The sequence below is a fragment of the Anopheles merus genome, unplaced genomic scaffold, assembly GCF_017562075.2.
Source record: "Anopheles merus strain MAF unplaced genomic scaffold, AmerM5.1 LNR4001184, whole genome shotgun sequence".
Taxonomy (NCBI): Eukaryota; Metazoa; Arthropoda; class Insecta; order Diptera; family Culicidae; genus Anopheles; species Anopheles merus.
The window spans coordinates 1-10,595 of NW_024428764.1; the positions used below are offsets into that span (position 1 = coordinate 1).

Genomic DNA, 10,595 nt, shown 5'->3' on the forward strand with positions numbered 1-10,595 from the left:
TGGTGAGCGAATGTACGAACGCGTACCACACACACACACACACGCCATTGCCGCTCACCGTTTCCCGTTCCGGCTGAAAACGCTAAGAATGCGCTCGAAAGGGCTCAAAATACTGTACACAGAGCTATGAGAGGGATTAGAATGTTAATATTATGTGCAAATGTATGCTTTTCGCTACAAGCAATGGATTTGTTGTTTCGCTACTATATGCAAACGATCACACTTTTCCTCGCGCCTCCCCCTTCCACGCTATACACAGTTTGCCGGCGGCTTTTTTCCGGCTGGCTCTCCCTCCGCCCCTGGAAGGAGGCTTAATTTTTACTTTCTTTTGTTTTGTTGATCTTTTACCTCTTCTTTCCTTCTTCTTCTGGCTGCTTCTTGCACACACACAACACACAGACACAAACGCATTCTTTCACTCGAGTTTGGTTTGACAATGGTTGGGGATACGATTTGGTTCATTTCTCTATTAAGATGGGGAAGAGGTGGTGGTTTCCGTTTTTATTCTTCTGTTGTTGTTTTGTCATATTCATTTCCATATGTGTTTTTCACTCTTTGTTGCTCTTTTCTACTCTTTTGCCTTTCCTTTCATCCTTTCAAATCCAAACTGTTTGCTTCAACAACTAGACGATGCGCTTTTAATCTCATTTCATATGGGGTTATCCTGTTTTTTTTTTAATGTGCTTCCTTCACGATTGTTTTTTTTTACATAATGCACGCCTAGAACAGTGGAGAACTGTGACTTCTGCTGTTGGTTGTTTCGTCGTCCTGTTGGTTGTTCAGTGTTGCCGATTACTAACTTCTTCTGCCTTCTGTTTTCAGTTTTACCTTTGCTACCTACGCACTTAGACACGCTTAAGTTACTTACTATTTACTTTGTGATTCTGCTTCTTCTTAGCTTAAAAGCTACCGCTTTTCTCTCGCACTTCGGTTCACTTCGCCTCCTTCTCATATACACACACACACACATTCCCACGCCCAAACTCACACACACACACACACACGTGCGCACACATGCAGCATACAATTCACATATTATTACATGATTAGAAATCTAAAAAACAAATAATTAACTGAGATAGAGCGAATGCGACACTTATATGTAGCCACCGCTTTCGAAGGGCGCCTTTTTGCCCTTTTATATTGTGTGTGTGTCATGTGGTGTGTGGGTGGTTGATGCTGTGTGTCGCGATTCTTTCCTTTGTACATAGTAGCAGCTTGTATGCATACGCGCTCACATGTGCAATTGACGTTATGCATTCATCTACGTCGCATTTGGGCTTGGGCGTTCCTTCTCCCCCGATTCACCACGAACGGCCGTTGTTCTTTCGTCACATTAAGTCACTTGATGTGTTGCGTGTGTGGTAGTTGATTCCTAGGGCCCGCTTGGTTTTGCCATTATCATCATGAATCTGCGACAGAAGCGGCACAGAACGGATCAATCTCTAGGACGCACCACGGTACGAAGCAAGTTCCTTTTAGCCGGCTGGATGTTCTATACACTGTCGCAAAATACACACACAAAACACACACACAGACAATTCCTCAACAAACGGGTGGTGGGGGCCTTTTAGTAGTCACCTCGTACACGGTTGCTTTCTTATCACCGGAGCCAGTGACAATGTATGTCATCGGTCGAAATATCACACTTAGTACTGACGAGGTTTCTTTGACTGTTTGGAAAACAGCAGAAAGTGCGAGGAGAGAGAGAGGGAGAAATCGTTCAATTATAATCGTTACCATAGCAACGGTTGATGGAGGAGTTGGCGCTGAAAACGTACCTGGAAAATGCTGGCACCGTAAGGCGTACGCCATGCGTTCAGCAGATTGTCCTTTCCGGTCGAGACGAACCATTTGCCACAGGCGGCGAACCGCAGCGACAGCACGCAGCTCTCGTGCAGATGCAGCTGATACTTGTCCTGCTTCGTGGCGTGCAGTACCTCCAAGTGCGAGTTCTCCATTCCGACCGCTAACCATTCGCCTGTATAGATTGGAGCGAAAAGAGACAAGTGTTGAGACTGAACCCACTGGAGCGGCACACTGCACACCAAAACTTACCCGTGGACAGTAGCCGAGGGAGAAGATTTGGAGCTAAGTCATGTCATGCTGCTGCAGCTGGCGACCTTCCCGCAGATCCCACGAGCGGACCGTGTTGTCCAACCCGGGTCCACAGGCGCGACCCGTCCCGGGCTGATGTCGATGCAGGACGCACCGTCCGTGTGGCCCGGAACTGGCGCACCAGCGTCTGGTTGTGCAGATCCCACACGGCAATGTTGCCGTCGCTGCAGCACGAAAAGCACACCTTCGAGTCGGGACTGATGGCGAGCGCGTAGCAGGCGGGCGCCGCCGACGTCAGCTCCGCCTTTATCCGGGGCGTCGGGCTGGCCAGGTCCCAGATCGACAGGTTCGACGCTTCGCCCCCGACGATCAGCGTTCGGCCGTCCGGCAGCAGCTTCACGGAGCGGATATAGTTGTCTCGCTGCTGCGAATTATAACCAACCGGCCATTAAAGGGGCGGGTCTGCTAGCACGCAATTTGCAGGCGCAACGCCGAAAGCGAATCCACTTACCAGACAGTCCAGCTGGCTGACGGGGCTCTTGTTGCCGGGCTGCGATATGTCCCACACCTTCACGCAACCCTTGCCGCCGGTGTAGACGTACTTGGTCGGGTTCGAGATGGTGACCGCACACACGACCTCCCCGTGCGAGAGGGTGTTGATTTGGAGGGCGTGTCGCGGAATGCCGGGCCCGGTAAGGGCGTCGGCCGGGAACGGGGACGGGCTGCGGGCACCTTCCCCGTTCATGTGGTAGGAATAGGCACTGGTGTAGGGGGGGTGGGGGAGGGGTGAAAAGGAGACCAGTTAGACGGTGCTCAGTGAGAAGTGGCATTCCAGCGGGCGCTGGGAAAGTGACAATACTCACGGTTTAGCGCTCGACACGGGCAGCGCGATACCGTTGGTGCGGACGTGACCGTGAGGATCGAAAGGCATCGGAGGCCGACCGTACGGGTCGGGCGGTGGTCTGGCGTACGGGTCCGACGGTCGCTGATATGGCGAGGGAGGATAGCCGGCGGCTGGCGAAGGTACTACGGCTTTCGGGACACCGCCGGGTGTGGACGAGTTGGGCGTGGGGACGCGGGCCTTCGCGCCGGGAGTTCCTGGTTTATCGAGCTAGAAGGGGAGGGTAAGGGAGAACGAATCGAAATACGATTAGAGCACGGATCGTCAGAGAGAAACGCGGGGTTCGTCGCTTGTTGCTTACATCCTTCGTTTTGAGGCTGGGCGTTGATCGGGACGAGCTCGAGCCAGAACGGGACGGGGGTCGATCGTTGGCACCCTTCAAACTGCTCGAGCCTGCCTTATCGCTGCCATTCAGCCCGATACTGTCCCGATCGCCACGATCCGACTGATGGTCGCCGTTCGGCCGGGGTGACGGTGAACCCTGCAGGAGAGGAACAAACGTTCGAGAATTGGAACCAGTGGGGGGAAAACACACACACACACAAAAGCTCTTCGCTTAGCGAAAATAAGCATTTACTTCTAGCGTAACAACACACGTTTTGCTGGGAACCACACAAAAAATGGCAACGAATACACAAACTGGGAGGAAGGTGGTACACCCTACACAATGATACAATGTAAACACAACTAGAAACACAACAGCTTCTACCGGGGAGGGGACAGGCAGAACAAACGCAAACGACGACAACCGATAACAGGAATGTGGTGTGTGTATGTGTGTGTGATTGGTGGACTGGAATTGGTGTGTATTGGATTACTTTGTCTACAGATACTGAAGGGGTTTCTAACGATGGTAGGAGTCGATGAAGGTAACTAGTAACGATGCAACACATGTTTAGGGTAAGACTAATCACATACAACTAAATGGGAAATGACAACAGAAAGGAGACGAATGAAGTACGAAATAAACTAAAATAAAAATAAAAATGCAATCTAAAAGGACGATGCAGCAGAGCATGGGAGTTATATGAACGAGATGGTTGAGCCAGGAGGAAAAACAAACAAACAAACAAACAAATAAACAAACGATAAACATACGCCAAAAAAAAAGCTAAAGACGCTAAACAGCTTGCACTAGCACTCACACACATACACACGCACTAATAAAGGACACAGCACGGTGGGAGGGGTGGCACGGTAGTGATGGTGACAAAGGAATGATGAGCAACCAGGACTTATCCTTTATTCTTAATCTGACTCCAACCAAATCAAATGCTACTGAATTTAAATTTTGCGCTGGTGAGAGTGTGTTTCTTGACTTGAACATCTCGCTCTTGCTCTATGTCTCTCTCTCTCTCTCTCTCTCTCTCTCTCGCTTACTTTCTTTTCGATCATACAAACTAGAATGCGCGCCACGTTAATTCGAGCGAACGCAAACCTTACACGTACACACACGTACACGCAAACACACACACACACACACACGCACACACGTACAAACACGCTCACACACACGCACACAACCCTTACCGTTTCGTTCGCGACGTCCACCACTAAATCCTGATCACTTTTCTCACCATCACTTTCCTGCAAAACAATATAGGGCAAACGGTTCAATACTCGGGTCAAACTGAGAGAATTGAGAGGGAGGGTACGGTTGGACGAAAACGGCACAAGGTGAGCAACGAAAATGGGCAGGACACTACTACGAGGACGAGGACCACATAACAGCACGAAATCAATCAAACGGGATGTAGCATAAGAAGCTTGTGACCATCAGGCGCGATCATTCTAGGTTGATGATCGATCATTTTACAACATCATTCTGTCTACTGTTTTGTTGCATAATTTACATTTTGTATTCCTTTACATTTTGTTAATTTTGTATTCCTTTACATAGGGTGTACATTTTGAGAATAATTTTGTAGATTTTTCACAAGCTTCTACATGTTTGCAATGTTTTTTTTTTCACATTTTACAACAATCGAATGTAACATATAGAACCTGCGCAAATGGTTCATGTTTTGATATATTTGCAAAAAAAACGGTTAAAGAGTTAAATAATTAATGTTTTGTGTGCGTGTGTGAGGATTGTATCATACTTGCAACCATACGAGCACAACACACAACGAAACGCATTGTACGCATTGAGCGCACAAAAAAAGAAAGAAAGAAAAAAAACGAATCTTAAAAGCAGACACAGACGAAACACACGCTCTAAGCACACCCTCCTCTCTTCTGACTGAGCTATGATGCTGCGGGGAAAACGGGGACGACACGCATATATGCTCGATCCTAACAACCTCTCCCGGCACGCGACGACAGCTACTTACGTGGTTAAGCTTTCCTCTTTCCGCCGCTTTGCTTCGCCGTCCAGCTCGAGGGGTGACCGTGGTCGATACTTTTCCCGATCCGCCGGTGATACGGAGTTGCGCTGTGGAATGGATTCAAGAGAGAGAGAAAATTCACACATTAGGTTCCTTCGCGCTGGCGGAATGGAAATCACGCTCCGCAACATACCATACGCTCCTCAGCGGAGGGTCCACCGAGCGGCACTTTCAAGTCCTCCCGGTGCAGATCGGGCGGTGCCTTCAGCATACTTTGCGGCGCTCCGTGCGGCAAACCCATCGGGCCACCGAACGCGGTCAGCGGGCCGGCGAGGGCTCCGAGCCCCGGGATCGGTTGCGGCGGTCCGCCCGGTATCTGCTGTGCGTGAATCTGCTGCTGCGCAAGTGGACGCAACGGGGGTGGTTTAGGTGTGTGTGTGTTTTTTTTTTAGAAAAATGCATGGAAAAGGTGAGGGAAGAAAAGAGACAAAACACAATAGTCGATCACAGCTGCACGTTGCATTGCGAATGCGGTGGTGATTGTGGCGGTGGAAGAAGGAACAATGTGTGACACACAATCGGAGGGGTATGGGTGGGGGGGGGGGGGGGATTGATGGTAATTAACGTTTAACGCGAAGTAGAATGAAAATAGAGATGCAAAGGCAAATGGAACAAAAACGAGCAAAACAAAAAAGGGGGAAAAGTCTGACCAAAATTGACTACCATATAAAGCACGCCTGACGACAACACACACACATGTTTGATTGAGTGATGTGAATGGGAATGTGTAATGAAGATTCAGAAAGCAACCCAATCCAACCCCCCCACGGAACTGTCATTCCGGAAGCATGCACACACACAGCTGTTTATTACACGGCATACGAACATACATAGAAACATACAAACATCATGCTGGGCCCCCCAAGTCCAATGAACGTGGAGTGGGGATCGTGGGGGAGGTGGGGGAACTGGGGGTGGTTCAATGGAAGTGTCGGTCGGGAAGCAGTAATTATGATATTTGAGTGATTTAATTAAATTGTTATAATCATTATGTGCGCATTAACGTCAATCGTCTGTATGTGGCGCGCGCCACGGTTGGTCAGTTGTGTGTACTGCCCAGGGATATGCACACACACACACAGCAGATATTTGTTTGTTCGCCTGCCACCTGGTTGGGTGGACGGTGTGGGTTGAAGTCTGTTTGGGCATGCAAACGATCATGAATAATGACCATTCCCAACACAAACAACACCAACAGCATCAGAGCGCAGCAGATGGCAGGGCAGTGTGTGTGTGGTGTGTCTCGGTATGCAACGGAACTTCCAACGGTGCGGAAAGGTGTGAAAATAAATATTTATTTTCCGTCCCGGCACACACTCCCTTGTGCAATCTCCCCACACCACAGAGCCACCCTCCTGTCAATGGTTTGATTTTTGGCCCTTTTTTAAAGCAAACTATCACGTGTACAAGATAAAAAGGCATACATATTATTAAACTGGTTAGTACAATGCGTACAACAGGAAGCTGTGACACGAGTCTGGCCTGTACTTGTAAACTTGTAAAGGGCGAATTGCGAGGTTGTCAACATGGAAAAGACAAAGTAGTAATGTTATGTTAAAAATAATAAAAATAAACACATTGAAACACATGATATTGGAAATCAAAATATCTGAAGTAAGGAGATCGGCTCAAAGTGTCATAGAAAATAAAAAGACAACTTCACAAAAGGATTATTCAAATGATCCGGTTTTTCCAGTGGTTCTAATACTTTTAGGCACTTTCTTGTCCATTTTTTTATGGGAAGTGAACTTTATGCACTGGGAATTGGATACTACGGCACCCTTTTTAGGCAAACTTATTAAGAATCCCATAGCATGTCCAATTACCAAATTCCAATATACAGGGGTTTACCAATCCAATAAACAACTGTCCACTTTTTTATAAAAATCGTCTTATTTAATAGATACCGCTGTCTACCACTTGAACACACGTCATATGGTGTAAACTACTCTGTCCAATTTAATAACACAAGTGTCATCTTCGATTGCATAACAGTCAGATTCGACACAGTTTGTTGTGCCAATCATAATCTTATGATTTAATGTATGGTTTATGCTGCATTTTACTTGCATAAAAGAAATGTATTTGGATCCGTTTTATTTTAAACAAAATTTTACCTAACAAAGCAAACCGTGCCGAATCTGACAGTTGTGCAATCGAAGATGACAATTGTGATATTAAATTGGACATAGTAGCTTACAGCTTTGGGGCGTACCCGTAGTACAGTCGTCAACTCGAACGACCCAATAACACGCCCGTAATGGGTTCAAGCCTGGAATGGATCGTTCCCCCTGTAGTAAGGACTGAACTGACATGACTATCCGGCTACGGTGGTGGTATTGATTTGAACGTCTGCGTAGGACGTTTACACCAAATAGAAGAAGCTAGCAGCATCTGACGGGTGATCAAGGTATACAGCGGTGTCTATTCAAAAATACTATTGGTTATACACAAGTGAACAAATGTTCATTGGACTGGTAAACCCTGTAAGGAAGGTATTTCACAATACTAGACAGTTTTTTTACATGGAGTTTGACAGTTGACGACTGAAATCATCACACAAATCTAGACTTCCAACGCCAAACTAGACTTCGATTTTGAGCTTAAAAATGTACACATGTAAAAGTTTAGGTTAAAATGTAAACAAGTTTACAAAATACTTTCGACAAATGCTGTCTTGTTGCAGGCCCGATTAGGTTAGGTACGAATGATTGTTTGTTGTTGTTAGTTGAAGCATCAATATTTTATCAAGAAAACTGAAGAACTCTCTGCCACAACTATGTATTAAAGTATTAAAGCTCATTTCAAACAGAAAAAGATAAAACAAAATGATTTTGAAATGTATGGCAGAACGCAACTGGGTATGGAAAATACGGCCAGGACGATAAATATTATACCACTACTGACAGGCAAAAGTTTCAGCTTTTTAGCTTAACATAGAAATTGGGGCATAGATATAAAAAAATGACTCCAATGTAACCCCAATTGGGAACTTTCTTTGATGCCTTTAACTTCATAATATTGGATAATATTACAAAAAAAGCTTATTACAAGCTATCTCTAAAGGCCGGGCTACATTGATCGTACTCGCAAGCGTAATTTTGATTTTCACTAGCGCATCGCCACCAGATGCCTGGTGGAAGCTTTTTTTGGTCATCGAGCGAATGGTCATGCCTGATCTCAAAATTAAGTAGTTTTTCCATCGTTTTCCATTGCAAAAATGGGAGTTGCAATGCGTGCAAAACATGTGTATCTACGTTTTACAAAACTTTTCTTCTCTGATTTAAGTGAAACAAATGGAAAATTAACATATTTTCTGGAGCGGCTCCAAATTGTTTGACAACATGCTTCCTACAGCCGCCGCCAGATGCGCTAGTGAAAATTTAAATTACACCAGAGAGTACGATCAATGTAGCCCGGCCTTAACGCTAACGCGGCCTTAACTGCGTTTCTAATCTGACTGAGGCCATCATCCCAAGTCGAAACCATCATTACGCCATTGTCACTACTCTACGCACCTTAAAGAGCAGCTAGTTTTGTAAATGTTTGCTGTTATTGCATCGACATTTCGCATGAAGATATCCTCAGTCTGCGGTTTCCAGTGCGCTATCAATTAGTCCCGCTTCCGATCAAACACTGATTACGTTACTACAAACTTGCTGTGTTCGGGTGTTTGCTTTCACGCGTCCCGCATTTAGGCAACAAAATAAAAAAAGGACCGGGAAACAGGTGTGGTTTTTGGCCAGCAGGTTCAAATAGTTTACGCAGCATTAGCACACCCAATATAAACGCGCGTTCACGTTCAGTCGTATAATGCAAAATGGTATGTTGTTGGCGCGCGTTGGACCGCGGGTGGCACGGGTACTATCCCCGCTGCGGTTTTGAGGTTGGCGCTAGCCGTGGAAAACTGTTTGCGGCTGTTTGTGTGTTTTCGTGCGTTGTGCGGTTTTTGTACCCTGCAATGGGCCATTGGACGTAAAAGGTTGTGTTCGATTGGAGGAGGTTTCAGACAGGTGGAAAGGATTAAATGTCTTGCAGCACACAACGGGTTTGCGGTTTTTGTGCAAATCGATTGATTGGTTGGGAGGGGAGAGAGAGAGAGACAGAATTGACGGTTTTATCGCCACAGAATGGCGTTTTTTACTTCTTCTGTGAAGTGGAGGTAAATAGATATGAGGTTGTTGGGTGTTTTTTTTTTGCTTGTAATTTTATTCATGTTGGGGGCATTGCAATTAGTGTGCATTAAATTGAACTGCGGGCAAAAGTGCACACACAACCCAAACACTTCCGAATTACTACATTATTTTATACTATCATATGCGATGAAATTATTAAGTCGTTTAAAAAGCCTAAATTGCCATTTTGAAGAAGAAAAAAAACCCAAACCCATAACGAACTCGTTTTCCGTTACAAAAACCATACGCTATCGTCCCAGCGTTTTTTGTTTTTGTGAGCAAAAATGAGCAACATAACAGCGAACTCATAAAGCTCTAGCGCGCAACAATGAATCATTTATTCGCTGGAGTCCTCCCCCACGTTGCAGCAGTTGCACAACACAACCAACCGTTGCCCTCGCGTGGTAATACTTGTCCCCGCTTGGAGTGCCAGCTTCAAGAACGGGTGTTGAAAATGTAGAAGAAAAATATCCTTCAACGCCTTCAATGAAAACATTCACCTTGCATCCGCGGGTAGGGCGGCGGCTGGTGGGTGCATTTGTCCGTGCTCGAATGGCGTGGAAATTGCTGCTGTGCACCTCACTTTTCTTGAACGAGGGGTTTTCCGGTTTTCCGCCGTCCTTTTGGGTTTCTTTCGTTCATTTTTTTTTGTTCGGCTCCAACTCCCTAACGACATCGTCATCAGCATGTTCTCTTGCTGATTGTGTGAGAGAGAGAGGGGCCATGCTTGAAACAGGGGCGCCAACCCAGTGTCGAAGTTGGAAGGAGTTTTCACGCGAACGAAACAAAGGACATGGAAACCACTACCACCACTACCATCCTCCCCTCACCAGCCCAGAAGTAAATGCCTTCTTTGCGTTGGGGGCTTTGTGCTGGGTGATGAAAGGACTCCACTACTCGACGACGCGAGCAGAGTGGAGAGAGCCAAGCATAATGAAATATGAACTCGGTATTGGACCGGAAGCGGTTTGCTGCTACTGCTACTGCTGCCCTTTTAGCCCTCTCACTCCCCAGTGCCCGGTGGTGTGGGTGGTTACGCTGATGATGACGACGAGGAGGCCCACGACTGGAGAG

The 10,595-nt window shown here is 46.5% G+C and overlaps 1 pseudogene; it reads right to left on the reverse strand.

The window, feature by feature from the left end:
* Window positions 1-1,581: 1,581 nt before the first annotated feature.
* On the reverse strand, window positions 1,582-5,683 carry LOC121603361 (annotated as a pseudogene).
* Between the last annotated feature and the right edge of the window lie 4,912 nt (window positions 5,684-10,595).